A 27756-nucleotide genomic window follows, 5' to 3' on the forward strand; every position below is an offset into this window, starting at 1 on the left:
ATGAATGAGTGTGAGTGTCTAAAGCTCTGCTCAGATGGCCATGGCCTGTGCAATTATATGCAATTAAAGATATGTTTTATGTGTGGAGACTCTGCCTTCATAATGATACTACTAGTAAAATACCTTTGTAAATGTCAGGCACTAATGAACTTGAAAAAGTGAAAGTTTACCTTTGTAAATCAAGGCCGTGTCGGCAGTTGGATATTCCTGTGTAACATGCACTTCGCCCTAAAAAAGGACATGAATGTATTGTAGTAGGTATGTAGACTAACACTCCTGTCTGACAATGTTTTAAACGTCCTATTCAGATCGGACTCTTGAGTAAGAATGAGTCAAACATCTCATTTGGAAAGTAATTCTTTGAACATTCAATACAGTGGACCTTTAAAATGTATCTGAATGCTTTAGATAATTATAACAAACAGGAATGTAGGTCACTAACTGTTGGTAACACAAGTGTAATATTATTAAATGTGGTAAATCTGCTTTTCTGCAGTCCTTAAGCAGTGTGAAAGTTATGAGGGTTTACTGATATGGATTCTTGCATTTGTCATTCACATCTTCTTTAAACTAGAAGACTCACTTGGGTTGTGGTCAGAGTATAGTTGCTTTGGCCCTTATAGGACAGAACGAAATGTAGGCAATCTTTTAGAAATGGTGGTCTCTAGTTGGTAGTGGCTTGCACCCTGTCCAAGTAGAGACCCTCCATTCTAGACAGGATAAGGGAGTTGCACACTTTAGATAACCCATGCACACCCGCTTGGTAGCTTGGCACGAGCAGACAGGCTTATCCCAAATGCAATGTGTAAAGTATTTGCTCACAGACACACAGTAACACAGTGAAAACACTACAAATGGACACCAGACAGGTTTAGAAAAAGAAAGTTTCTTTATCTAAATCAAACAAGCCCAAAACGACAAAAATACAACAAACACAACTCAAAATATGACTTTTTTTAAAGGTTTCAAGTAATTCTGTCCATAGAAATCTATGTATGCATGATTTTACACAATGTATGTTCAGATGTGTCAAAATTCATAAGGCCAAACAGCCACAGAGAAGTAAGCAGTGAAAAAAACAGTGATGCATCAGTTCCTGGGTCTGTGGGGAGGCAATGCGCCAGTTCTGCTGCGCACAGGAAAAGTGATGTGTTGAATCCTGACTGCAGTGGGAAGCGACTTGTCAATTCCAAGATGGTTCTGGTCTGGGAGGTGATGCATCCGGAAACTTGCCACACAGGTGCGATTCGTGGAAATATGGGCATTCTGAAGGTCAAGGCTGTGGAGGCAAAATAGGCTCTGCATTGATTTCTTCAGCCGCGGATCCCAATGCACCAATTATTTGAGCCTCATAGCAGGGACTGCATCAGAGTTGCTGTGGTGATCTCAGACTTCAAAGGTCACTGCAATGAACTCGGCGGCAGTGGATTTTTTAGCCGCTGACAGGCGCCGCATTGCTTCTTTTGCTGCAGAGCGGCAGTGTGTGGAAATTCTTCCAGCGCAGCAGTGCTGCGTCGGAAAAACAGGCACTGGAAGGATGATGCATCCAATTTCTTGGTTTCTTCAAGCTTTTTCAGCTCCTAGCAGGCCCAGAACTGGAATAAGCACCTCCTGGAAGTTCAGAACTCCCAGAAGTGGAGTTCAGTGAAGCTGGTGCTGAAGTCGTTGTGTCCCTGAGACTTCAGAACAGGAGGCAAACACACACAAGCCCTTGGAGATTCTTCACAAGCAGGTTCACAGCAAAGTTTAAGTCTTTGTCTACTGCTTGGCGGAAGAAGCATCTGCCTGCCAACCCAGCAAAGTAACACAAAGCAAAGGGAAGTCTCCTCCTTGCACCTCTTATCCTTGGAAAAGGTTCCTCTTGGTTCCAGAAGTAATATAAATTTCTGGGGTTTTAGGTATAATATTTATATCCAATTCTCTCTTTGTTTCCAGAGACATTGAGCTTAATAAAAACAAGGTCTGTTCTCCCTGGTCCAGCTTCACTACAGGAGGTGGAGACAGCATTGTGGAGAGCAGCCACAGCCTATTTAGGTGCTATTGAAAACTCCTCCCACCACGCTAAATGCAGAAAGGTCTATTCAGCTTGGCTTTGAGTCACCCCGGAAAGGCAGGACACACCTCAACGCCCCCTATGACTGTCTGGAGTGAATGCACATCCCCAGCTCCTGCCACTTCTAAACCAGATGGTGAATGCACAAAACAGGCAGAGGAACACAGGATGGTTAAACAAGAAAATGACCACTTTCTAAAAGTAAACACACAATTTAAAAACCACCTTTACTAAAATCTATGTATGCATGATTTTACACAATGTATGTTCAGATGTGTCAAAATTCATAAGGCCAAACAGCCACAGAGAAGTAAGCAGTGAAAAAAACAGTGATGCATCAGTTCCTGGGTCTGTGGGGAGGCAATGCGCCAGTTCTGCTGCGCACAGGAAAAGTGATGTGTTGAATCCTGACTGCAGTGGGAAGCGACTTGTCAATTTCCAGATGGTTCTGGTCTGGGAGGTGATGCATCCGGAAACTTGCCACACAGGTGCGATTCGTGGAAATATGGGCATTCTGAAGGTCAAGGCTGTGGAGGCAAAATAGGCTCTGCATTGATTTCTTCAGCCGCGGATCCCAATGCACCAATTATTTGAGCCTCATAGCAGGGACTGCATCAGAGTTGCTGTGGTGATCTCAGACTTCAAAGGTCACTGCAATGAACTCGGCGGCAGTGGATTTTTTAGCCGCTGACAGGCGCCGCATTGCTTCTTTTGCTGCAGAGCGGCAGTGTGTGGAAATTCTTCCAGCGCAGCAGTGCTGCGTCGGAAAAACAGGCACTGGAAGGATGATGCATCCAATTTCTTGGTTTCTTCAAGCTTTTTCAGCTCCTAGCAGGCCCAGAACTGGAATAAGCACCTCCTGGAAGTTCAGAACTCCCAGAAGTGGAGTTCAGTGAAGCTGGTGCTGAAGTCGTTGTGTCCCTGAGACTTCAGAACAGGAGGCAAACACACACAAGCCCTTGGAGATTCTTCACAAGCAGGTTCACAGCAAAGTTTAAGTCTTTGTCTACTGCTTGGCGGAAGAAGCATCTGCCTGCCAACCCAGCAAAGTAACACAAAGCAAAGGGAAGTCTCCTCCTTGCACCTCTTATCCTTGGAAAAGGTTCCTCTTGGTTCCAGAAGTAATATAAATTTCTGGGGTTTTAGGTATAATATTTATATCCAATTCTCTCTTTGTTTCCAGAGACATTGAGCTTAATAAAAACAAGGTCTGTTCTCCCTGGTCCAGCTTCACTACAGGAGGTGGAGACAGCATTGTGGAGAGCAGCCACAGCCTATTTAGGTGCTATTGAAAACTCCTCCCACCACGCTAAATGCAGAAAGGTCTATTCAGCTTGGCTTTGAGTCACCCCGGAAAGGCAGGACACACCTCAACGCCCCCTATGACTGTCTGGAGTGAATGCACATCCCCAGCTCCTGCCACTTCTAAACCAGATGGTGAATGCACAAAACAGGCAGAGGAACACAGGATGGTTAAACAAGAAAATGACCACTTTCTAAAAGTAAACACACAATTTAAAAACCACCTTTACTAAAATATGTATTATTAAATTCTGAGTTCAGAGAGCCTGAACTCCAAATCTATAACTGTTCCCAATGGAAAGTTACGCTTGTAAAACTGTGACAAGGCAGCTCTCATGTTAGCCTATCGGAGATCCGTCCCCGCAATAGTGAAAAACGAAATTGGCAGTACTTCACTATCGGGACATGTAAAACACACCAGCACATGTCCTACCTTTCACATACACTGCACCCTGCCCATGAGGGTACCTTGGGCCTACATTAGGAGTGCCTTACATGTATGAAAAGGGAAGGTTATGGCATGGCAAGTAGATGCACTTGCCAGGTCGATATGGCCGTTTACAACTGCTCTCACACACACTTCAGTAGCAGGCCTGAAACAAGTTTGCAGGGCTACTCCTGTAGGTAACACAACCAGTGCTGCATGCCCTTGGCACATACAGTGCACTTTACCAGGACCTCACCAGTAAATCGAATATGCCAATCATGGATAACAAATCATAGTCACAATTTACATAGGGAGCACTTGCACTATGGTACTGATCGGCAGTGGCAAAGTGTCCAGAGTACCTAAACCAGCAAAAACGACATCCAGCACAGCATCAGAAATACAGGAGGTGGAGGCAAAATGACATGGGAAACCACGCCAAGGTTGCCAGGTCTAACAGAATCTATATGAGGCATTCAGTTACTGTGTTGCTGAAGACATTATTGCAACTTTGACCATCTTCGGGTCCCATGGTGAAGGATGCAGCAGGCAAAAATATATATATTTTTATAGCTAAGGCATTTTGGCATCTACTCCATTTGAGGAGGAAAGAGCCTTTGGTACATTTACCATTGTAACTGGGGAGACAGACAAGGAATTGTCTTGCTGATCAGCATTCATGTAGTAAAGCTTAAGAGCCTGCATTACTCAACTGAATTCTCTACAAGAATGTATTTAAACTGGGTCGCTATATGTGTATATGAGTAAAAATTATCTAATTGTTATAATAAGTAATCAATTTTACAGGAATATAATGTATAGGACTCCGGGACAATAAAGGAACGTATTGGCTAGTTGGCATTGCCTCGGGGGAAACGGTGTCAATAAAAATATTTTTTAAAGGACCAGCTCTAAAAGACTACTTGGCTTGCTTGACCTGTGAAGCATGTAAGCCACAAATATGCATACAACCATTTTCAAGATGTGTTGATGAGGGACATCTTAAGTTACATGTTCAATTACTGCCAGTGATGAACGACACATACCGGATCTGTTCAAGGCAAGTGCAAATTGCTTGCAATAATGTAGCCCACAGAATGTTTCAGAAGTAAGTTTCAGACCGTTCAGAGCACAGCCAGTTTCTATTGGGGCACATCATCAGATGTACACTGCATTGTGCAACTTCAGTATACCCGTCAGTTTCAAACTGATGTGTAACCTAATTTTAAGTGTGGGTCGTCTAGTAGAACAAGTCTGTTTCAAGGACGTTTTATCCGAGTTTGAAGCAGTCTGTCATGGGAAACATTTTAATCTGCCCCCATAGCTCCCTAAGAGAGATGTCCGAAGAACTAAGGACATTTCTTTGTATTTAAAGTCAACCCTTAAAACGCAAACTCCATGTTCTGACTTCTTTTCATAATACTGCACTTTGGGGGTGCAGGTTACCTGTGCTAATGCAATCTGTTCAGTAAAAGGTGTCTGCTACCAGCTTCCATGCTCTTGTAGCCCAAAGTGTCGCTAAAATATGGGATTTTCTTTCTAGGTTAAAAGGTGGCAACACGCACAGAGTCACTTACCATTATCGAACAGCAACACGTCTGATCTGTTAGCTTTGCCAATGATTTGCAGATATTACTTTTATGTGTCTTAGTCAAAATGTAACCTGTTTTACACCTTAGACAGATATGGCTATCATACAATGATATTGGAACTGACACCTATTCTTTTCGATTAGGTATTTATGGAATTTTTACTTAATTTTAATTTTGGCAGGTGCTTTACGAAATTCAGTGGCGCATAACTTGTGTTTTATATGGGGTTATGTTAACGCTTATAATGGGTATAACCGAGTAGCACGTTTTGCAAAGGGAGGACAGTCTCCAGTTGTACGCTGCACTATACATGGGCACTATTAGAGTTTTTCACTAAGGCATAGCTCGAAAAGCAACTGTTGCCATTGACTGTCCTCGTGGCAAACACTGAGGGGAGTCAACTGAAGTTGCCCACAGGACACACAAGAGTGTAAGACAGTCCCCGTTAACGCTATCATATTCCATCTCCGATAGAGGAGAACACACTGACTGTACATGCTGCCAGCTCTTCGGGTGTGGCCTGCAGAACAAAAACCTGCAAGGTAAGAATGCGGAAAGCTGCATTGGGTGAAAGTGAGCCCGAAAACAAGCATCACCAGGCGTTTCTAAGAACGTGACTGGCAAGCTACAAACTGAGGAGGAATCTTAATGCTCTCCTTAGGGCAGTCCCCTCTGTGGAAATACCTCAAGTAGGGAATTACCCGACTCGGGTGCTTCCTGGTTTTACAACACTCCCTTCCTTATTTAGGGGAGCCCCCTTTGTGGAAATAACTCAAGTGGGAAGTACCAGACTCGGGTGCCTCCTGGTTTTAGAAGAACAAGGTAATTCACTCCAGTCTTTATGGCCTACGGACCGAGAGAAGGTTGGTTTATAGGAAATAAGTTGCCGAGGAACATAAATTCAGTTTTGTTACTTATAATGATGTTATTGTGAGTCACATCTTATCTCGTGTCCGCAGGGGATTCATAAACTGAACCGCCGGCGTGATATTGCAGCTACCGTTTAACTTGAACACCCTAATAACGTTAAACCTGCTCTTGTGATGTAACTGTGGGGCACCTATTTGAGTTGATGTTTATTCAGTAAATTGGCTGTGCTGCCTTAGCCTAATTGGATTCCCTCCTCCCTGTGACCTTTGTGCCTCTGAGCATTTTAGCAAGGCGAGCAAGATGATGGACGGACTGACTGGGGCTGATCGGTTCATTTTCGCATATTCAGGAGCATTCTGAAACTCTCTGGTTGAGAATTGAGTCCTACGCTTCAAGTACTGACTGCGGGGCATATTAGCAACAACCGGAGATAATTATCGCTAAGCGCACTTAGCGCTAGGATAATTATCGCTGGCTATCGCCAAATGTTAGCGCTGAGATAGCGTGCTATTAGCAATGCTTATCTCAAAAGCGATAAAATTCCAGGCGCAAGCTGCCAATTGCGCGATTATCACTGGAAATACAGCGATAATCACACAACGTTTGGCGATAGCTTGCTGATCGGGCAGGGCAGACTCAACCTTAATATCCACCTTCCATTGGTTATCATGGCTAAGTCAAACTAAAAGCAGGCGTGTAAGGAAAGTCGTGATAACCAAGGTTAGCGCTACTTTTCTCATCGCTATGCTTGTTAGCGTGCCCATTGATAATTGGAGAAATGTCGGTTAGCGATATTTCTTCAGTTATTTTGAGCTGGAACACCCACTTTGCATCTCAATAGAGATGCAAAGGTGGGCGTTACGGGAAAGGGCGCTAAGGCAAGGATTCACGCGGTAGCGTGACCTTGCAGATATAGCGATAAAATGATTGCCGCTTTTCGGCTGAAAATGGCGGCAAAAGCTGCGATAATTTTTTATCGCCGCCTTGTTGATATGCCTCTGAGTTCTAAAGATTTAAAGCCATTAAAGGAGTTTGCACACATCTGAAGGGTACACATAATCACCAAGAAAATACGAGGAAATATGACCAAATTACCTTAAACTCTAAGGGCCAGATTTATATATAGGCGGACGGCCGCAGTTCCACTATTTACTCCGTCTCCACGATGGAGGGACCGCTGGTCAAATTTATAAATGACTATCAAGCAGGTGATCATTTATAAATCATTGGCAGGAACAGCCGTCCCAGCGATTCCTGTTAATGCATCTTGCTGTTTGTGCAGGGCCACGTTAGCATGACGCAACCCTGTACAACACAGTTTTATTTTGACTGATTTCAAAAAGAACATTTTGCAACTAGTTTTTCTTTTAAAAAATATAAAAAGGTTTTTACTGTCTCTCATCAACATTTAAATTGGGCCTAAGTTATTTAGCTGTAAAATAATATTTTGTTGATCCACCGCCAGAGTCTATTCTGTGCCAAGAGCACAAGACCCTAGCAGCGCACCTCAAGGACCGTCTACTTTGCGCTACGTTTTTTGTGCTTTTTGTTCTTGTTTGAAGGAGGCATATGTGTGATTGAATCTTAAGACTATTGGCTGTTTCCCTTCTGCATAGGCATGCTTAACTGTGCCTGTAAGGCAAACCTTAACTCCACTACAGTGGCTGCATCATCAGTTCAATGTGAGTTCTCATGAATAGGCAGCATTCATCAAGCATGTCTCACTTCAGGAATGCCTCACGAAATTATCTTCCTGAGGACTGCTGGCAGTAAGGGTGATATAACTGAGAGACTTTTCCCAGAGTGTGGTCTTACTGACACACTGCTTGTTGCCCCTGCTGCCAGGATCGGTCCTCAAAACCCAGTGGTCATGGTTATATCTCCTGGCAGACTATGACCATACCTCCTTCACCATGGTCAGTCCTCACCGGCCATGGCACCTGGTTTCCAGAATTGCTAGAACACACACGTCGCAATATAGTCTTTTTTGGGGTTACCATTAAACCACAAACCAAGAGCATGGGCATACATTCTAATTACTGATAGTGAAATCTAAGGACATATTTAGAAATGGGATAAGGCCCTAAATAACTTGATTGTGCTGTATAAGAATCACCCCCACCATCCAATTATGTTGTCGGGTGCTCCTGCTTAGGTAGAAACTATGACAAGTATTTTACCATTACTGCTTTGGGAAGGAGGACATAGGCCTGTTTCATGAATTGCGGTATTGTAGGACCAGGAGGAGCGACAAATTGGTACCTTCACAATGGTGAAAGGCGACTGATTCTGCAATGGCTTAAGTAGCATAAGTGTTGGTGGCAGCATACAGTGTAGTGCTCAGTACAAGTGAATAGGCCTTTTTAAATGTGTTACTGGAGGGAAGCGTATAGACTCAAAGTTTAGCTGCTGTAAGCTTAACTCACCCTTGGCCTACATCAAGATAGTATAGTGCGCTGTGAAGCACAAGTGTGGTTGTATGTGTGTGCTTTGTGTATGTGTCTGTGAATAGTACAATATATGGAGAAATCTGGGTTCCATTTTGGGAGACCCAAGGAGGGCTAGTGGAGCATGAGGAGATACTATTGTGCCTGATGAGGAAGAAGAGAGCAGTCGAAGGGAGTGAGGTCAAACAGGGTATCCTGGCATGTGGATCCCCATAGTGAGGTGTGAGGAGACACCAGGCGCGCTGATTAGGTGGTCGCGTGTGTGCAGATTCAAGTCGGTGACCCAAATGCCAAAGGTTGCATCACTACCATGCTGATTGGGCCGAAGCCCTTATACCCTGTGAAGTCAGCGACCCCGTATGCCAGAGGGAGCTGCAATGAAAAATTGCATGACTGTCGTGTTGATTGGGCCATAGTGCATATGCGGGGTACAGTCAATGACCGCATAAGGAGAGAGGGTGGCAGAGAGGGCGGCCATGAATAAGAAATGTATGCTGTGCTGATCAGGTTGTAGCTCATGTTCAGAGTGAAGTCGGCAAACCTGTATGCCAGAGCGGGTCTCCATGTACAGGAAATTACTACTGTATCAATCAGACCGTCACCCATGTGTGGAGTAAGGTCTGTGACCTCATATGCCAGAGGGCACCACCGTAACGGAAAAGGAATGTTTCCTGGTTGTCAAGAGCAGATCAGGTTGCGGTGACCTGTGCGTGCCCTGACTGAGGATAAAAACCTGAGCAAACCTGTTCTGCTGCATAGATCTTTGGGCGCTGGAACACTTTCGACTTTGAAAGAGTTAGAGTGGGACTCCTGAGACTCGGACCACTAGTGGGGCTGAACCTGAATGTCGCCTGTAGAGAGTGGGGAATAACCATTATGTTAGTGAAAGAGAAGTGATACTCAGGGACTTGCTGACCAAACACTAGATCCCTGATCTCAGGGTACTGTGTGCATTGTTTGTGGATGCCATATTTTACTTTGTGTTTGTATATAAATACTCCTTTTTCACAAAAGCAAGTGTTGGGACAGAAAAGTCAGCTGCATGGTAAGTGACATGTACCCATGCCCTGAGTGCGAAACTGTGCTGTTGCCAGAATCTCTAATGCTGATTTCGTCACAGATAAACACGGATCGTACATGTGTGCCTTGACATAGGCCTGTCTAATGGATTATGATCTTGTTGGGCTAGGAGGTGGGTCCAAAGGCTACCATCATAGTGGTGGAAGGCTGCCACCTTCACCAGGAGTTAAGCAGCGCAAGATTGGCGGTGGCAGTATACTGTGTAGTGATCAGTAGTAATGAAAAGGTGTTTTTATAGTTTGTCACTGGAGTGAGGCTCACTCACCTTTTAAAAAGCTTGGCTGCTGAGTGTTTAACTCACCCTTGGCCTACCTCAGGTAGATGTGGAGTGCTGGGCAGCACAAGAGGGTTGTCGGTTGGCGTTCTGCTCATGGTTCTAGCGGCAAGACACAATTTTTGGTATTTGCGCGCTTTATACATATCATTATCATTATCATTATCACTACCAAGAGTACAGTATAGAGAGCAGCGCTATGAAGTGCATGTGTGGATAGTGCTTGTACAGGGTGAATGCCAAGAGAGGGCCACCGATCTCTAAGCCAGGCATTGTGGGGGGAAGTTTCAGACCTGCACCACTGCACCGCAGTGGCCCCATATGCCAAGGGGTCACTGTTGAATTTATTTGGGTCAGGAGAATGAGACTTGTGTCCGCCAAGATTGTTGCCCCTGTATGCCAGGAAGGGCAGCCATAGTGAGGGTGATCGCTGCAGAAGATTCTGCACCTGAGTGTGAATAACACAGCAACCCAGTATGCCAGGATGGGTGCCCAGTACTACTATGGCCAAGTGCTCGAGTCGCGGCCCAGATGAGAGGGTTACAGCTGTGACCACTGGGTTCATCCCAGTAACTGCACCTGACTGATTCCCCGAGGTTTGACAGGATGCCACTGAAGATGTCACAACCTCGCTCAAGAGCTGGAGAATCATCGTCCCCCACCCCCATTTGGGGAAGAGTCACTTAACTCATATTCGCCATGTGGGAGCAGCTTCGAACACTGGACGAACCAGCAGCACTTCTCAAAGGAGAGAGCCTGATTCTGTCACATTCTGCTGTGTGAACTGCATGCAGCATGTCTTCACTGAGCAGGATCTGGCCTCAGTAGCGCCCAAGGAGAGGACACTCTCTGCACCACTTAGCACTTCCATACCACTGGAGTGGGTTAGGCTGGAGTTGGGCTTCTGGGGCTCCGCAGAACGCACTACTAATAGTGCTGCGCCACCATAGGCACGTTTGACTAACAACCAAGGAGTCAAAGGGAAACTCTTAAGTACAGCCTACTATCATATATCCCCTGGATGTAGCCACCAGAGAATGGGGAAAATCCCTGAACACATTTGAAGGAAGAGGGTAGGACATGGGTATAACAACAAGAGCCCCGAACTCAAGGGAAGTGTGTTATTGCATATGAGTTTCGTTATTACTTTGCATGTGTAGAGTTAGAAATAAAATACTTCTTTTTCTTATAAAAGTAAGTATTGGACTGGATAATGACGTATTGTTTGCAAAGGGTGCACTCTTAGTTATGAGTCATGTTCACTAATATGTGTCTACAATTCCCCCGAGAGAGACTTTGATTGCTCATCCGCGTTACCACCAAGAGTCAAGTGTAGAAGGGGTATTTGGTCCAGTTGCACAGGATCCATAGTAGGTCATACCCCTAAAAATCAGAGGTAAAAAGCCTCAACCACTAAGGTTGATGCCCAGTAACCTCTATGTGCCCCCTGGCCCACTGAAAGGGGTTCAGGAGGTAAATATTTGAATGGGCAATCTTTTATTGCTGCTCTTGAACATATTATGAGTTGTGAGCCTGTGTTTACCCACCCTTTCATCTACGTCCTCCCAAGAAGACTTGGACTGTTTTACCCACTTAGTTGCTCACGACCCATAGTAAGTAAAACGCCTCAACCCACCTTCCCCTTTTGGGCCCAGCAAATCTTGCTTACACAGTGGTCCTCTCAAATGGGGTTCTGACATGAATCCTCTGACTTCTGGCTGGTGGCACTTGCTTGGGTAGTTGGGTAGTTCTGAGAGATTTTAGACATGTTTGGGGCTTTCACTATACCTGCTATGTCCAGAGCATAGACTGTCATAGATAATGAGCGGGCCTCACCAAAATTAACCAAAAATATGTTTTGTTTTTGAACCTTTTGTTTAATGCTGTTCATCTTCAGCTAAGGCAGTTGTCTCTTGATGTTCCCTAAATCACTCCAATCTCTTTATGCAAAGGTCACAAAGAAAGACGAGGGGTGTGCCATATTACAAAACCTAAAGGGTCTAAAATCAAGAGCTGGATGCATTGAAATGTAGTGCCAATCTCTTCTTTGTCATGTTTTTAGGTGATGTGAGATTATAATATTCTGCTTTGTGACTCTCAGGCTTTCTGTGGCTCTTTTCTGATTAAATACAATAAATCAACAAGCCACTCAGCCTATAGGCCCATTGTATGAGATTGGCATAACTATGGAGGAGATGAGGTGCTAATCATAAGTAAAATATCAATATCTTGATTATTCAAGAGCTATTTTAATATTTTGAGAGACTATTAAGAGAGACCCAAAGTCTACAAATGCAACGAAAAATGTGTCTACATCATAATAATAATTACTAAGTGTTGTTTATATAGCAGTTCTGATTGCAATTCTGATGATATTGATCACTGTATGTAACAGATTTTCCTACTACCTAACTTCTATTACTCAAATATTGAGATCAGTAAACGAATAGCCTTGCCCATATTCGTATGACTTTGATATAATTGTATTTGTCCACAGGAAATGTTCGGCTTGCTGAGCTATCCAGTTGGTTTAAGAGAATTAAGTTATTTATTTTGAAGGAATTTCAAATTCTGCATCCCAGCTAATCCACTTCCAAAGGGTGTCCCAAAAACTCACTCTAAGTGAGTTTAGTTTCAACTTTAAGGGAAGAAAAGGGAAGATTAAGAAGTAAAACAACATAAAAGGAATAATAGATCATTAACAAAATGTGATCAAGCTCTACAACGGAGACATACTGAAAATAGTACAAGGTTGTAACCAAATGCAAGATCCTTTCACATGTGTTTTTCATACCCAATTTGCCAAAGGGGAAATGGTAGAAATGGGCGTCTCTAGTTGGCAGAGGTAGGTACCTTTGTCCAAATAGGGACCCTTGCTTCTAGTCAGGGTAAGGGGGATGCACTTATAAAATAACCCCTGCTCACCCCCTTGGTAGCTTGGCATGAGCTGACAGGCTTCTCTTAGAGCCAGTGTGTAAAGCATTTATGAACGCATACAGTAATACAGTGAAAAGAAAACAAATGGACACCACGGCAGTTTAGTAGAAGAACTAATCTTTATCTAAACCAAAACAAGGACCAAATGACAAAAATCCATAATATAGTTATGAAGATATCCTCAAAAATAGGTTATTTACTCAATTAAAGTTTGTAACAACAAATATCTCCACCTGGAATTATTACGACGTTGTGACAGATAAAAATCCCAAAGTACGGCGTCGACCGCAAGATGCGTGGCGTTGGACAGGGCGTCAAGCAGATCGACAAAAACAGTACCTTGGAAACGATGAAAGCAAAGACGATACACAGCATCGGGGAGGTGATAGTTCGTTGGCGCCAGGCGACATTGGTTCCTTACAACCCCAGGGGAGGTGAAACCTCGGTTCCTTACTTCGGTGCAGGGGAGGTAAGACGTTGGTTCCTTACTGTGTCAGGGAGGTGACATCACGGTGGTGGGGAGGCACTACTTTCTTACAAAAGTGCAGTGTTGATGGATTCAGGACCCACATCGAGTATCGGCTCCGTGTTAATGAAGCACTGCATCGGTGAAGTCGGGCTGTGGTACGATTCGGGACGGTGAGCTATGGATGTCACGAGCAGTGCTCTTGGCTCTGGTGCAGGCTGCGGCCTCAGTGACGGCTTCAGAGTCGATGCGGCATAGCAGCAGCAGTCGTCGGGTCTACGGTGCAAGTTGGGGTGGTGCGTCATGCTCTTCACAAGTGGTACCCACGGCTTTGGTGCAGGTTACGGAATCGCTTGCCGGCATGGGTATTTCAATTTCTTTCTATGGCAGCTGAAACAGCAGATTCAGACAGACAGAAGAAATTTAGTCTTTGGGTCCCTGAGACCTCAATCAATCAATCAGTCATTTGTAGAGCGCACTGCATACCCGCGAGGGTCTCAAGGTGCTATGGGGGGCGCTACTGATCGAACAGTCATGTCTTGAGCATCCTCCTGAAGGTCAGAAGGTCTTGGGTCTGTCGTAGGCTCAGTGGGAGGATGTTCCATGTCTTGGCGGTGAGGTGAGAAAAGGATCTCCCGCCGGTGGTTGTTCTTCGGATGCGCAAGACGGTGGCGAGTGAGAGGTCAGTGGATCGTAGCTGGCGGTTGGGGATGTAGAAGGAGAGCCATCTGTTGAGGTAGGCTGGGCCAGTCTTGTGGAGTGCCTTGTGTGCATGGAAAAGGAGCTTGAAGGATATCCTCTTGCTGACGGTGAGCCAGTGCAGGTCCCTCAGGTGGGGGGTGATGTGGCCGTGGCATGGTACATCGAGGATCAGTCGTGCCGAGGCGTTTTGGATGCGTTGTAGTCATTTGATGAGCTTGGTCAGGGCTCCCAACTAGAGGGCATATACCGTACTCTAGTCTGCTGCTGACGAGGGCATGGGTGACTGTTTTTCTTGTATATGTCAAGATCCATCTGTAGATCTTGCGGAGCATGCAGAGGGTTTTGAAGTAGGAAGAGGAGATGGCATTGACCTGCTTGGTCATTGAGAGCGTTGAGTCGTGGATGATTCCCAGGTAGCGTGCGTGGTCGGTGGGTGTCAGGGCTGCTCCCAGAGCCGTCGGCCACCAGGAGTCGTCCCAGGCTGAAGGGTTGGAGCCAAGGATGAGGACCTCCACTTTGTCCGAGTTCGGCTTCAGACGGCTGGTCTTCATCCAGTTGGCGACGGCCTTCATTCCTTTGTGGAGGTTGGTTTTGGCGGTGATGGGGTCCTTGGTGAGGGAGAGGATCAGTTGAGTGTTGCGGTGTAGGAAATTATGTTGAGGTCATGCTGTTGGCCGACGTGTGCGAGCGGGGCCATGTAAATGTTGAACAGTGTCGGTCTGAGGTAGGATTCCTGGGGTACGCTGCAGATGATTTCAGAGACTTCGGATTGGAATGGGGGTAGGCGGACGCTCTGGGTTCTGCCGGAGAGGAAGGAGATGGTCCATTCCAGCGCCTTGTCTCAGATCCCTGCGGTGTGGAGGCGTGCGCGTAGTGTGCGGTGGGAGACGGTGTCGAAGGCGGCGGAGAGTTCTAGGAGGATTAGTGCTGTGGTCTCTCCGTTGTCCAGCAGGGTCCTGATGTCTTTGGTGGCAACGATGAGGGCGGTCTCCGGGCTGTGGTTGCTGCGGAACCCTGACTGGGAAGGGTCCAGGATTCTGTTTTCTTCGAGGTATCGGGTTAGCTGTCTGTTGACGATTTTCACGATGACCTTGGCTGGGAAGGGGAGCAGAGAAATTGGCCGGAGGTTCTTGAGGTCTCTAAGGTCAGCCTGGGTTTTTTCAGTAGGGCGTTGATCTCGGCGTGTTTCCAGCTCTCTGGGAAGGTTGCGGTCTCGAGGGAGAGATTGATGGCATTGCGCAGGTGGGATGCGATGGAGCTGCTTGCTTTGTTGAAGACGGGGTGTGGGAAGGGATCTGACAGAGAGCCGGAGTGGATTGTGCTCATGGTTTTGATAGTGTCATCGGTGCTCAGGCTGGCCCAGGCTAGCAGGGGGTCATGGTCGATGGTGTGCGCAGGGTCTGTTGTGTTGCTGTATGTTGCATAAAGTTCATCAGGCATAAATGAGGTCAGACGTCATATGAAAGTTCGATAGTTCGTTAGCCGCAATAATGCAAAGTGTAATACAACAGTTTTATGTGCTCCATTAACAGTGCCCCTTTTTTGATCAAATGATGGCTGAGAAAGTACTGCTTCCCACTCCGGCCCCAGGACTGCCCTGTCTTGGATCAGCACGGGCGGGATTCAAGCCGAAGTAACGGCTCGCACAGCTGACTGAAGTGGGAGGCCGAGAGAGTGTCCCTCCGAGCGCGCACCCCACCTCAGGTGTTGATCCACATTACCTGGGGGGGCATGATCCCACTCTTCTCCCCGACGTCAGCGACTTGGGCCTTGATCCAGAACTCTGTCACGGGTTGGGGTGGACTTGGGCTGGCAGCTCTGCTCTTCCGTGGCTGCCGGTCCAGGCATCTGCTGATCCACTCCAAGGGCCCCAATGACTTGGCCCTCACTCTAGCAGTCTCAGACCACACCAAGACCCGCCATCAGCACTGTGGAGACTTTACTTCAATTCATTGTACACCCCAACCCGGCACTCCTCATCAGCACCTCAGGTTGCACTTCGACACGCACACCGCGCGTTCGAGTCTCACCTCTTCTCTGGTGCTCACGACGATCCGGCGCTCTCCACCAATGCTCCGCTTACACCTCAATACGCACCCTGCGCATTTAAGACTCTCCTCTTCTCCTGGTGCACACTATGTCCAGGCTCTCTTCACCAATACCCTGGCTGCACCCCAACATGCACTCTTGCACATCGGAGACTCACTTCTTCTATTGGTGCCTATGAGGCCCCGGTGCTCTTCACCAAACCCGAGCTGCACCACAAGGCGTACCCAGCGCGTCCGAGTCTAGCTTCTTCCTTTGGTGCACATGAGCGGCAGGCGCTCTTCACCAACACTGGGCTGCACCACAACACACAGCCAGCGCGTCCGAGTTTCACTTGAAACTCCAGATGCCCAAGATCACAGGGCATAACTTGTGAAGGTCTCAGGCTAGACAGAGCACATGCACCCAAGGCGTATCTGAGAGTCTTCTCTGGAAACTTTATATTCCTGTGTTTACAAAACCGGGAGCCAGTTCACCTCGGGCCCTTGGGGTTTCAAGACACAGCACAAAGCACAGTCTTCTTCAAACAGGGGGACCCAGCTCCTCCAAGGAAAGCCCCAACAGCCTCTTCCATGGTTAGAACAGCAAACTGCTGATCAGCCCCAGATCACAAAGCAAGAATTGGTCTATCCACAGCAGTCTTTTCAGTTGATCCTTCTTTAGCAGAGGTTCCTCTTGACCACAGAATGGGTCCAAGCCTTTTCAGTCTCAATCCATATCTGTTTCATTCCAACGTTCAGGGGTTATAGCACTGATAGTTATACCCCTTAATCGCTTTGAAGTTTGTATGCGCTCAGGGGTCCCTGACCCCTCCCTAAATAAGTTCTGTGTGTCTCCCTCCCAGTGTCAGCTCTATCCCTTTGATACTTGGGGCCTGGATCCTTAATCACTCAGCAGGAGATGGGTCAGTGGGTTTATAGCACCAGCTCATGCCTTTTCACCTCCCAGGCTTCTTCTCCCCTGACTCTCCAGATGCAGGGTAGCCTGGTGCCATCTCAACTCCCCCCTGGGTCAAGACCTCTCCTAGCTCCTCTCACCTTTTAGTTCCAGACAGGCAATCCACATTTTAGAGACACACAGAAATGCTCAGAACACAGAACTTAGCCACTTTATAAAAGAGTGGATTATAAACACACAGTGACAAAATCACCTTCACATTCAGGAAACTAGGCTAACAAACACAACCCCCCATTTATCCTATGGGCAGAATGGCTTTTCAGCAGTGAAAAACGAAATGGAGAATTTTTCACTGTCAGAACATAACACACACACAGTTTACCTGGTACCTACCACAGGGGTGCCCCATGTGCTTGTAAAAGGGAAAGTCAGGCCTGACAAGTGGTTGCACTTGTCAGGGCTGCATGCTAACTTAGCATTGTGCCTGCAGGCCCTACACTGAAGGCTTGAGTTCTCTTCTTGGCGCGCCCTTGCATTACTAGCCCTTGCACACACAGTGCACATTACTTAGGACTTTTACTAGTAAGGCAACATACCAATCATGGCCAACCAATCTCACATTACATTTTACATAGGGAGCTCCTGTACTTTGACACTGATCAGCAGTGGCAAAGTACCCAAAGCATCTAAATTGGCTTCTCTAGGTCATGAAAATGGTCTAGAGGGAAAGCAAAAAGTTTAGGGACCTTTAACCAAAAAGGCCAAGTCCTACACAATCCCCTCCCAGCCAAAAGCCAGGGGAGACCAATCATTACTTTGATGGACTTCGCGGCTTCGGGCGATAGAACCAGGATGCAGGCCCTCTACAACAGGGACACTCTCCTGTTCCTCGCCTTCCTACCCCCAGGGGGACTTCTTGATCACCACCCCCTGAGCCAACAATGCTGTTCCATGGATCCCTCCCTGCCAGGGGTACCCCTCCAGGGGTGCTGGACCCATGCCAACCCCTCCCTAGAGTGGTACCCAGGGGAGACCCATTGGTCAGTATACTACCTCCAATTATCCTGTCCTCCAGCTTAAGAGTGGGCCTACCTTGGTCACTCCTAGGGGACCCAGCCCTATTGGCTGGACCATGTCCCCTCTGTGTCCCAACCAGGGTACACATTCCTCTCTTAATTTCCATTTAGTTTTCTGGACCTGCCACTTAGGAATGGCACCCACAAACTTCAGAATGACAGGAGTTCTGGCTACAGATTCCCCACGCCCTTTTGACGCTAAATGGTCTTCCCCACACTGCTGGCAACCAAGCATGAGGCCTCCACCTGGGGGCTCCTCTACGCCCTCCCCCCAGTTTTCTGGGTGGTGCTGTTGATCCCTGGGGGTGCTGCTCACTCTACCTTCCCCTCTTTGGAGACAAGGGGCTAGCCATCAACCCCTCCTCTCTACTCTGGGATCTCCTTGCGCCACCTGGCTGCCCTTCACTCTCTGGTGCCCCTTTAGGCCCCTAGACCCATGACTAGGGATCCGGTTCTCGTGCAGGGTCCCAAGAATTAAGGAGACCACAGCCTAACCTGGGGTGGCGCTATCCTGAAAAATAATTTCTGAGCCTAGGCTCCCCTGGGGCCAAATCTGATAACCCCTCCCAATCATTTACCACGCTGAACACTACCCAATCTTCCAGTGCACACTTGTACGCATCCACACTGGCTGTGCGCTGCCACCAATCACACTGGACTCTGCTTGTCTACCCTTAATGTCCAGTTCCCTGATGCTTAACTCATGAGCGAAGAGAATCCATTTCACTTCCAAAGCTAGATAGATCCTGCTCTCCTCTGCTTGAGTTTTAAGTTTTAACACATCCAACTCTTGCAGCCTGATCCTTTGGTTTTCCTCCAACTCCTGGTGAAAAACACTTCCCTGAATGGCTGCTACCAGCCTCTCCGGCTGGTCCTTCCTCAGGCAAATCATGTGGACCAAATCCATTCCCTGGGTCATCCTCATCCACCTCACCATCACCTGTCTCCTGAGCCTCTTTGGCCTCCCACCAGGCCCTCAAGGCCACCTGCAGCTCCTCTTTCTTGGAGCTACTCTTCATGCCCTTCATAATTCAAGCCCTGCGTAATTTCCTCAACTGATCAACCTTGTAGGTAAACAGTGCCTCAATGTCAAACTCCAATTCTGCAATCTCAGCCTCACCGGCTATCTGGCTCTCCCCCTGAGACATGATGTGTGGATTAAAGGATACTGAACACTAGAACCACCAAATCAAAAAACACAATGTTGTTGCATTGTGGTCTGCAATCAATTTATGATGAACACCAATTACTGTGAGCGATTTTGCACATACGCGTTTACTTTCTATTAAAATCGAATCCCACCGTTCTGCCACCAAATGTTGGAAGTGGAGGTCCCTGTCGCTTACTGCCGCCACCAAATGCTGAAGGTGTGCGTCCCCAACCCCTCACTTCAATGTTAGGCTAAGTAAAGACACCATCTAAGATAGCCCTTCTCACCCCCTTAGTAGCTTGGCACGAGCAGCCAGGCTTATCTCCAAGGCACAAGTGTTAAGTATGTGCAAATATGCTCACAGTAACCCCATGATGTCATCACAAATAGACTCCACATGAGCATTGATTATTATATTTATATAAGTAATTATACGATACGACCACACGATACAAAATCAACATATAAGAACGGGTAGTATTCTTTCCGGTGGGTTGGTAGGTTCTAATCCCAACCACCAATTCTAATCAACAGTTAAGCTCACTTCTAACCGTTTCCCAAAAGGTTAGGCAAGCCGTATTGCTAAAATCACACATGTTGCAAAAGGAAACAATACTGTAATGCATAACAATATTCTCTTATACTGTGAAACAGAGAAACAATGTCATACGTAACGCCAGAGTCATGTACTTTGCAATTTGAAGAATAATGGCATGCGTTTCACCACCAGCATGCCCTGTACCAGGAAGAAACAAAGCAAGGCATCACGCTACAATCCTGTACGGTGCAATAATGAAATAGTACACTATTCCACGTTATACTCAGATACTGTGCACTGAAGAAATAATGCAATGCGCCACGTTACAATCATGTAATATGCAAGGGAGGAATAACGCAGTCCATAGCGCACCAAGCATAAAGTTTGTCAGGCACAAAGGAGGTCAGGCGTCATATGACAGTTCGATAGTTCGTTAGCAGCAGTAATGCAAAGTGTAATACAACAGTTTTATGTGCTCCGTTAACAGTGCCCCGTTATGGCTCAAATGATGACACAGAAAGTACTGCTTCCCACTCCACCCCCAGTACTGCCCCGTATGGGTCAGCACGGGCCGGAATCTGAGCCGAAGCAACGGCTCGCGCAGCTGACTGAAGCGGGAGGCTGAGAGAGTGTCCCTCCAGGCCAGCACCCCACCCGAGGTGTTGATCCACATTACCTGGAGGGGCGCAATCCCACTCTCCTCCCCGACATCAGCAACTTGGGCCTTGATCCAGAACTCCTTCACTGGTTGTGGCGGACTCGGGCCGGCGGCTCATCTCTTCCGTGGTTGTGGGTTAGGGCCACTGCTGATTGACTCCGAGGGCCCCAATAACTTGGCCCTCACTGCGGTAGTCTCAGTCCACACCAAAACCCACCCTCAGCACTGTGGAGACTTTACTACAATTCAGTGCACACCCTAACCCGGCACTCCTCACCAGCACTTCGGTTTGCACTTCGACACGCACAATGTGCATCCGAGACTCCCCTCTTCTCCGGTGCTTACGACAATCCAGCGCTCTTCACCAAAGCTCCGCTTGCACCTCAACATGCACCCTGCTTATTCAAGCCTCTTCTCTTCTCCTGGTGCACACGATGTCCAGGCGCTCTTCACCAACACCCTGGCTGCACCCCGACACGCACACTTGTGCGTCTGACTCTCACATCTTCTCCCGGTGAACACAATCTCCAGGTTCTCTTCCCTAATACACTGGCTGCACCACGACACACACTCTTGCACGTCGGAGACTCACTTTTACTTTTGGTGCCTACGAGGCCCCGGTGAACTTCACCAACACGCGGGCTGCACCATGACATGCACATAGCGTGTCCGAGACTCACTTCCTATGTTGAAGGGCACGATGTCCAGGCACTCCTCACCAACAGCCTGTCTGCACCATGACATACACACTGTACCAGTCTCGCTTCTTCCTTTGGTGCACACAAGGCACAGGCGCTCTTCACCAACACCGGGGCTGCACCACGACACGCACCCAGCACGTCCGAGTGTAGTGTGGCCTAAGCCTGGTTGGTTAGCATGACTCATTAGAAGTTTAAACGCCATTTTATCTTTTGCCGCTTTTGCACACAACACTGCATATAGCTGTTTTTGTAAGTTAGGGTGTGCGAATATCTTCACATGGGAAAGGCTTGTTTTCGACATCTCTAGACTTACATCGTGACCCTCATCTGCACAGTGAGTGCTGAATCCGTCAAGGTTATCATAACATGGTAGCTGTTGTTCGATCTGATCGGCAAACGTTTTTTAGACACAACAAATGGCAGCTGCGAGCCAACTGAAATCCGATTTTGGCCGTTTCCGACCGGTATTAGGGTTTTCAGATGTAGGGGGCTGAAAATTACAGAATCGGTATATTTACCGATTCAGTAAATATACCGATTCTGTAATTACAAATGTAGGTGGCACAGTTTACAGTGCCACAGGCCCCTAAGAGTCGGTATTTTACTACACAATCCTATTGTGTGGTAAAATACCAAATTCAGGTGTGCATGCACATCTGTGCATGCACACCTGTGCAATGTGACACACAGACATGCCCTTAGGGCATGTCTGTGAGCCACATTGCACACAAGCCTGTATTTGGGGTGCTAGAGGGTGTCAAAGTGACCTTGCTGGAATCGGTCTTTACCGAATCGGTAAAGACCGATTCGGTAATGCCCATTGATTCCTATTGGCTTCAATGCCCATAGGAATCAATGGGCATTACCGAATCGGTATTTACAGAATCGGCAAATACCGAATCTTAACGATTCGGTATTTACCGATTCTGTAATACCTACATCCCCCCCTCTATTTTACCACTTCTTAAATACCGAATCGGTAAAATTCGGTATTTAAGAAGTGGTAAAATGAAATTACCTACATCTAGGCCTTGGTTCCTAGAAAGGGAGGGTGTTATAAATAGGCACTATACGGCCTGTTTTCACCATCATTGTAATATGATTTCTCCAGTTGTGTTTTATGGAATTGTAAAAATGCTGACCATATTATTTCTAATCATATGTCTGCTTATGTTGGCAAAGATACTGCACCTGAGAGCACATCATTAAAATAAATATTTTAACCTTACCCGTGTCTCTTATTTACTCCTGTTGTGGACTGATATGAGAGTATAACGAAAGAGTGTTCTCACTTCCCACCAATTCTGAGTTGGTCCTAAGTTGCATGTTCAAGGTTGTCTAATCATTGGTTACTTTGCTATACGACAAAGAGCTAATGTGACACTGATGCTAGCTGGTTGGGGTTTTCTAGGTACTGAGGTGAGTTTCTGGTACACCACAATTCACTTATGTCCTGGGTCTCTGTGCACAGTTCTGTGTGCGAGCCAGATCCTTGCAACATGGCACACCTAACATAGTGGTCTTATTGTGAGACTTTCGAGTGGTGCTTATATCAGTCAACGATCCCCTCACTATTTTTTCCAGTTGACAGTGGTGATGGATCAACCTACCTATAGTTACATAGGTCTGTTCAAGCTTGATATTTTAAAACGGTTTCCTATTGAATTACTACCCAGTCGTGCTTCATTATATTACATTGTACTTATTTTTCACTGTGTCGATATGGCTGCGGTTGATATCCCAATTCACAGTAGTTTGGCTGTGCGCAATCATTTGCAGGATTTCAACGTATCTTTGGAAGGCATGGCAGTGGTTTTTGTTGTATCTGCTGACGCAGCGTACCCGTTTGAGCTGTTTTACTCATGGGTCATGTTACCTGTGGTTGATGCTAATACTAATGTGTTTCATACTTACACTCCGACTGCCGTACCTGTAGATTACGCTCCATATAGGACACAGGAAGTTCCAATTTCTGCTTGGCAGCACAGCATTTGGTTTAATGGCGCCCTCCCACATGTTTTAACGTCGGTCAGAATGGGACTGTTGCCAATTGCAGGTGCTTCTTGGCCTGTTTTTTGCTGGTTATATGCTGCACCCTAATATGGCATGTTGTACAGCTGTTGAATTAAGGCCCTTTTATGCCTCTGGTGGTGTGGCGCATCCCAACCCTCCGTCATTAAGCGTGTTTGGGATGAACACGGACCGGAGGCTGCTGTGGAGTTGGGAATGCGGCTCATGGGGGCGTTTGACATGGTTCGCGATCTCGTCCTTGCTAATTTTAATGGAGATGCGGTAAGATTCCAGGTGTTGAATGCTTTGCGCGATGTTCCCGAAGCCAAGAAACCCCATCAGTTACCGAGAATTATTACGGAGGCTTATAAGACCATTGGCCATAATAGTTTGGGTGTTAAGCCTTTTGCTAAAAAACAAGCACAGCAGCAAACTCAGTCAGCATCTTCTGATAAATATGATGCCAGAAAGTTCTGAAACAAAATTGGAGTAAGAATAAAAAGCAGGGGAAACAGCAACAGAAACAGGGGTCCAGTCCTGCTTCACCTACACCTGCCGCAAAGGAGCGTACATATGAGTTGCACTACCAGACTACGATTAAGTCACCTGATAGATTTCAGGTTCCTGAACAACGTTCTCCTTGCTCTTTGCAGGAAACATCGGTCTCTCCCACCGGTGGAGGAGGCAGCGGATGAGGACAAGGTGCCCAACAGAGCCGTGAGCAGCCTCGCAAGGCTGACGGAAAAGGCAAGAAGGGCAACTCACCGCATCAGAGGCATCAGTTTCAAAAGAAAAAAGTTTCAGCTTTAACAGCGAGATATGCCACAGAACACAGCTTCAGAATCTGACATGGGCACTGACGCTGTTGGACAGCGCAGCAGAAATTACCATAATGCGAGAGGCGCTGCATACACTACCGAAGGTGACAGCGAATGACACCTTCGTTGTAGTTGAGACAGCTGACACTAGAGTGGCTCCCCATGATAGGCTTTTTTAAATTGACCTTTCAATCGAAGGGGACATACAACATACAATAAAAGGGATTTTTGGGGAAAATCAGACTACTACTTATGACATTTTGTTGGCGGAGGTCGACTAGCCCCCACCCTTTGTCTTAGCTGCTCTGTAAGGGGAGGAGGTAATCCTCCCTAGTTTCGCGCACACAGTGCAGAAGGAGCAGGCAATGCATTTTGCAGAAGATTGGGCTAAGGCGCTTACGCCGATGTTGTACCATACTCACTGTGGTTGGGACAAATTTTCCCCAGACATGAGATTCCCTTACGGTCTATGCCACACTGTCAACCCCAATACCATTGGGAGGTGAAGAGAAAGCTTCCATAGCGGAAATACTTGAGCAATTGGAATATCAAGGTGTAATTGAAACGTATGTGTCTCCGATGAATAACCCTCTTTTTACTGTGACTTAGCGTGATGATTCGTACCGTTTGGTACTGGATTACCACCACTTAAATTCCCATTGTCGTACGTGTGCAGTACAGAATACTCACAGTTCTGCTCTTGTGGATAGTCTCATGCGCAAAAGGTTCAAAACCACACTTGACATATCCAATGGCTTTTTTGCCCACAATCTGTCCCCTATTAGTAGTCAATGGACAGCTTTTACCAGTGGTGGCAAACAATGCCAATTTTGTTGTTTGGCTATGGGCTATAAACACTGTCCAGGCGTCTTTGTCGCCCGCATAGTCACTCTTTTAGAGGGACTCGATGTAGATGCATGTTCATATTTGGATGACATCTATCTCACAGATGACGAATTATGGCCCCATCAGTGCCTTGTTGACCGCATAATTTGCCATTTTGCGGATTTTGGCCATAAACGTAACTTTGCGAAAAGTCACATTGAAGAGTACACAGTGTTGTTCCTGGGCTACGAGCTCAACAATGAAGGTCGAGGTTTGGCTCCTCACTTCCTGAAGAAATGCACACTGTTGCGCGATCCCACATCACTGAAAATACTATAATCGTTACTGGGCTTTTAGAATTTTAGGTGTACCTACATTCCCGAATATGCCTCTTAACGCTTTAATATAACCTACTTTCTCCAAATCGTGCTGGCTGCCTGAACATTCAGCCATCTTGCAATCTTTGCAGGCTGATCTTCTAGAATCTAAATTCTTGTTGACTCATGATACCCACACCAACTTGGTGATAAGAATCGTACTGGGGCGGTTGGTTTCACGTGCCTCACTTTTAATGAGGGTGACACAGTCCCTATCGCTTACAAGTCACACTTTTACACTTCGACTGTGGAAAAAAGTTTGACAGCAGTGAAAATGGCGATTTTTAAGGAACGTGTACTGTCGCAGAGAAAACGTATTCTGGTTGTTACTCCGTATCCTGCCTTAGAGGCAGTGACAAAAGCCAGTGTACCAAATTCAAAAGCTTTGCACCCACAATGGATACAATGGGCCTCGTCCTTGACATCTCTGGATGTAACGTTCATTTTGATTCCTCTCTGCAGACTCAGGAGTTCTTGCAGTATGCATTTGTTCATCCTGCTCCTCTGACCATGCACCCACATGAGAATTTCCGTTGTATCATTTACACTGACGGAAGTGAGCAAGCGGCTTTTGAATTCAAAGCACGCATATTCTTTGGCCTGGGCAATTGTGGTTGGTACTATGGTGGATGGTGAATTGAAGTCCGATGTTGTGCATACACAGACATAAGAGGACTGCACCGCCCAGTTGGCAGAGTTTTGTGCTCTCATGCTTGCATTGGAGTACGCCTATCCCAGTGTGACTACTCTTATCGTAAGTGACTCTTACTACTGTGTTCAATCATACACTGACAATCTACACTTTTGGACTAAAAATTATTATTGTGGCTCCAAAGGTCGCACAATAAAACATAAAATGATCTGGGTTCGAGTGGCTGAGCTTAAAGCACGACTGCCACTCATCTTTTTAATTCATACTCTGGGTCACCAGCGTGTCAGAGTTCAAGCTGTTGGCAATTATCTTGCGGATCTAGCCGCTGAGACAGCAGTTGCAACATACTCAGTAGCAGCAGTTACACGTTCCAAAAGTAAAATTGATGATGACATCTTGGCAGCTATTGCCGCAACAGAGAAGGGAGGTAATTACCCTAGAGGTTTCCCTCCTAAATACTCTTATCCTTTAAGTACTAGTAAAATTCCTTATGTGAGAATTAACGAAGTTTATGACAGGTTAATACCCAACGCGGACCACAGGCAGTCTTTGATTATAGCAGCCCACGCTGGGATGGCCTCATTGCATGCCGGCGTGTCAGCCACTGTATCTCTTCTCCAGCAATGTCAAAGTTGGCGGGGATTGTACAAAGAGATGCATGATTATGTCCTTCAATGTGGCATTTGTCAGCAGATTAAACCTTCTACTGCTGTACGCCCGCACCAAACACAGTTGTACATATCTAATAAACCGCTTGTGTGTGTTAATTTAGATCACTGCAGTCCTTTCTCATTTGATACTGTGTAAAAGTACATATTAGTAGCAGTTGATTCATGCACACGCTTTGTGTGGTTGTGGCCGCAACACAGTGCTGATTCCAGAACTGTCATAAGGGATTTGCGTGTCTTTGTGGGAATTTTTGCGTGTCGTACCTTCCATCAAGACCAGTGTCCGGCGTTTGCCTCTAAGGCATACAAGGATGCCATGAGTTCTTTGGGGGTCCAGGTAAAATTTTCGTCTCCATATCGGCCTGTGGGCAATAGTGTTGTGGAGCGGATGAACCGTGACTTAAAGCAATCCTTGACAGCTAAGGTATTAGGTACAGGCCGAGACTGGCTAACCCACCTCAATACCATATAGTGTGCACTAAATAATCTCCCTAGAAGGTCTCTGGGTGGGCGAACCCCAAGTGAAATGCTCTTTGGCATCAAAATGTTTATTCTGAACCTTGAGGGTCTAGACATGGCGGAGTCTGCCGCATCCTTTGACGTAGATGAATATTCTAATGTTTTACAGAACCTAAAAAAGACGAGAGACAATCTTGCAAAGGAACATTTGCCCTACACATCTGATTCTGCATTACAGATTCCGGTAGTCGGCTGGCTACCCGGAGATGGAGAACTGGTCCAAGAGAAGCTTGAAAACAAGAAGGAATTCGGCCCCTCCTATCGAGCTCCAGTTACCGTGCTTGGCGTGCAGGGTATTAGAACAGTCATTTTACCTCCTCTTCCTGGGCGAAAGGGGAACAGTTACATCTCCATTGACAATGTCAAACTACACAGGGTGGTCGATTCTTCTTAGTATGACACCTGTGGTCTCGTGTCCAGCAATGATTCGAAACTCTCTTTTGGCCTGGATCTTTCCATCGGGCCTAATGTTGCCATTGAGATAAATACAATTGCAAATCCTTTATTGAATCCACCTGCTGGTGATTCTCTTAATGATACTGAATATACTTACCCCACTGACTTGTCTATGCCTGATTTGGAGACCTGTGTGGCTAATCAAACTCCTTTTTCATTTGGCACTGGCTCTACCACATCAAAGTCCCCTTCGCAAATTTCTATTTTTGCTACTT

The sequence above is a fragment of the Lissotriton vulgaris genome, chromosome 4_1, assembly GCF_964263255.1.
Source record: "Lissotriton vulgaris chromosome 4_1, aLisVul1.2, whole genome shotgun sequence".
Classification (NCBI taxonomy): domain Eukaryota; kingdom Metazoa; phylum Chordata; class Amphibia; order Caudata; family Salamandridae; genus Lissotriton; species Lissotriton vulgaris.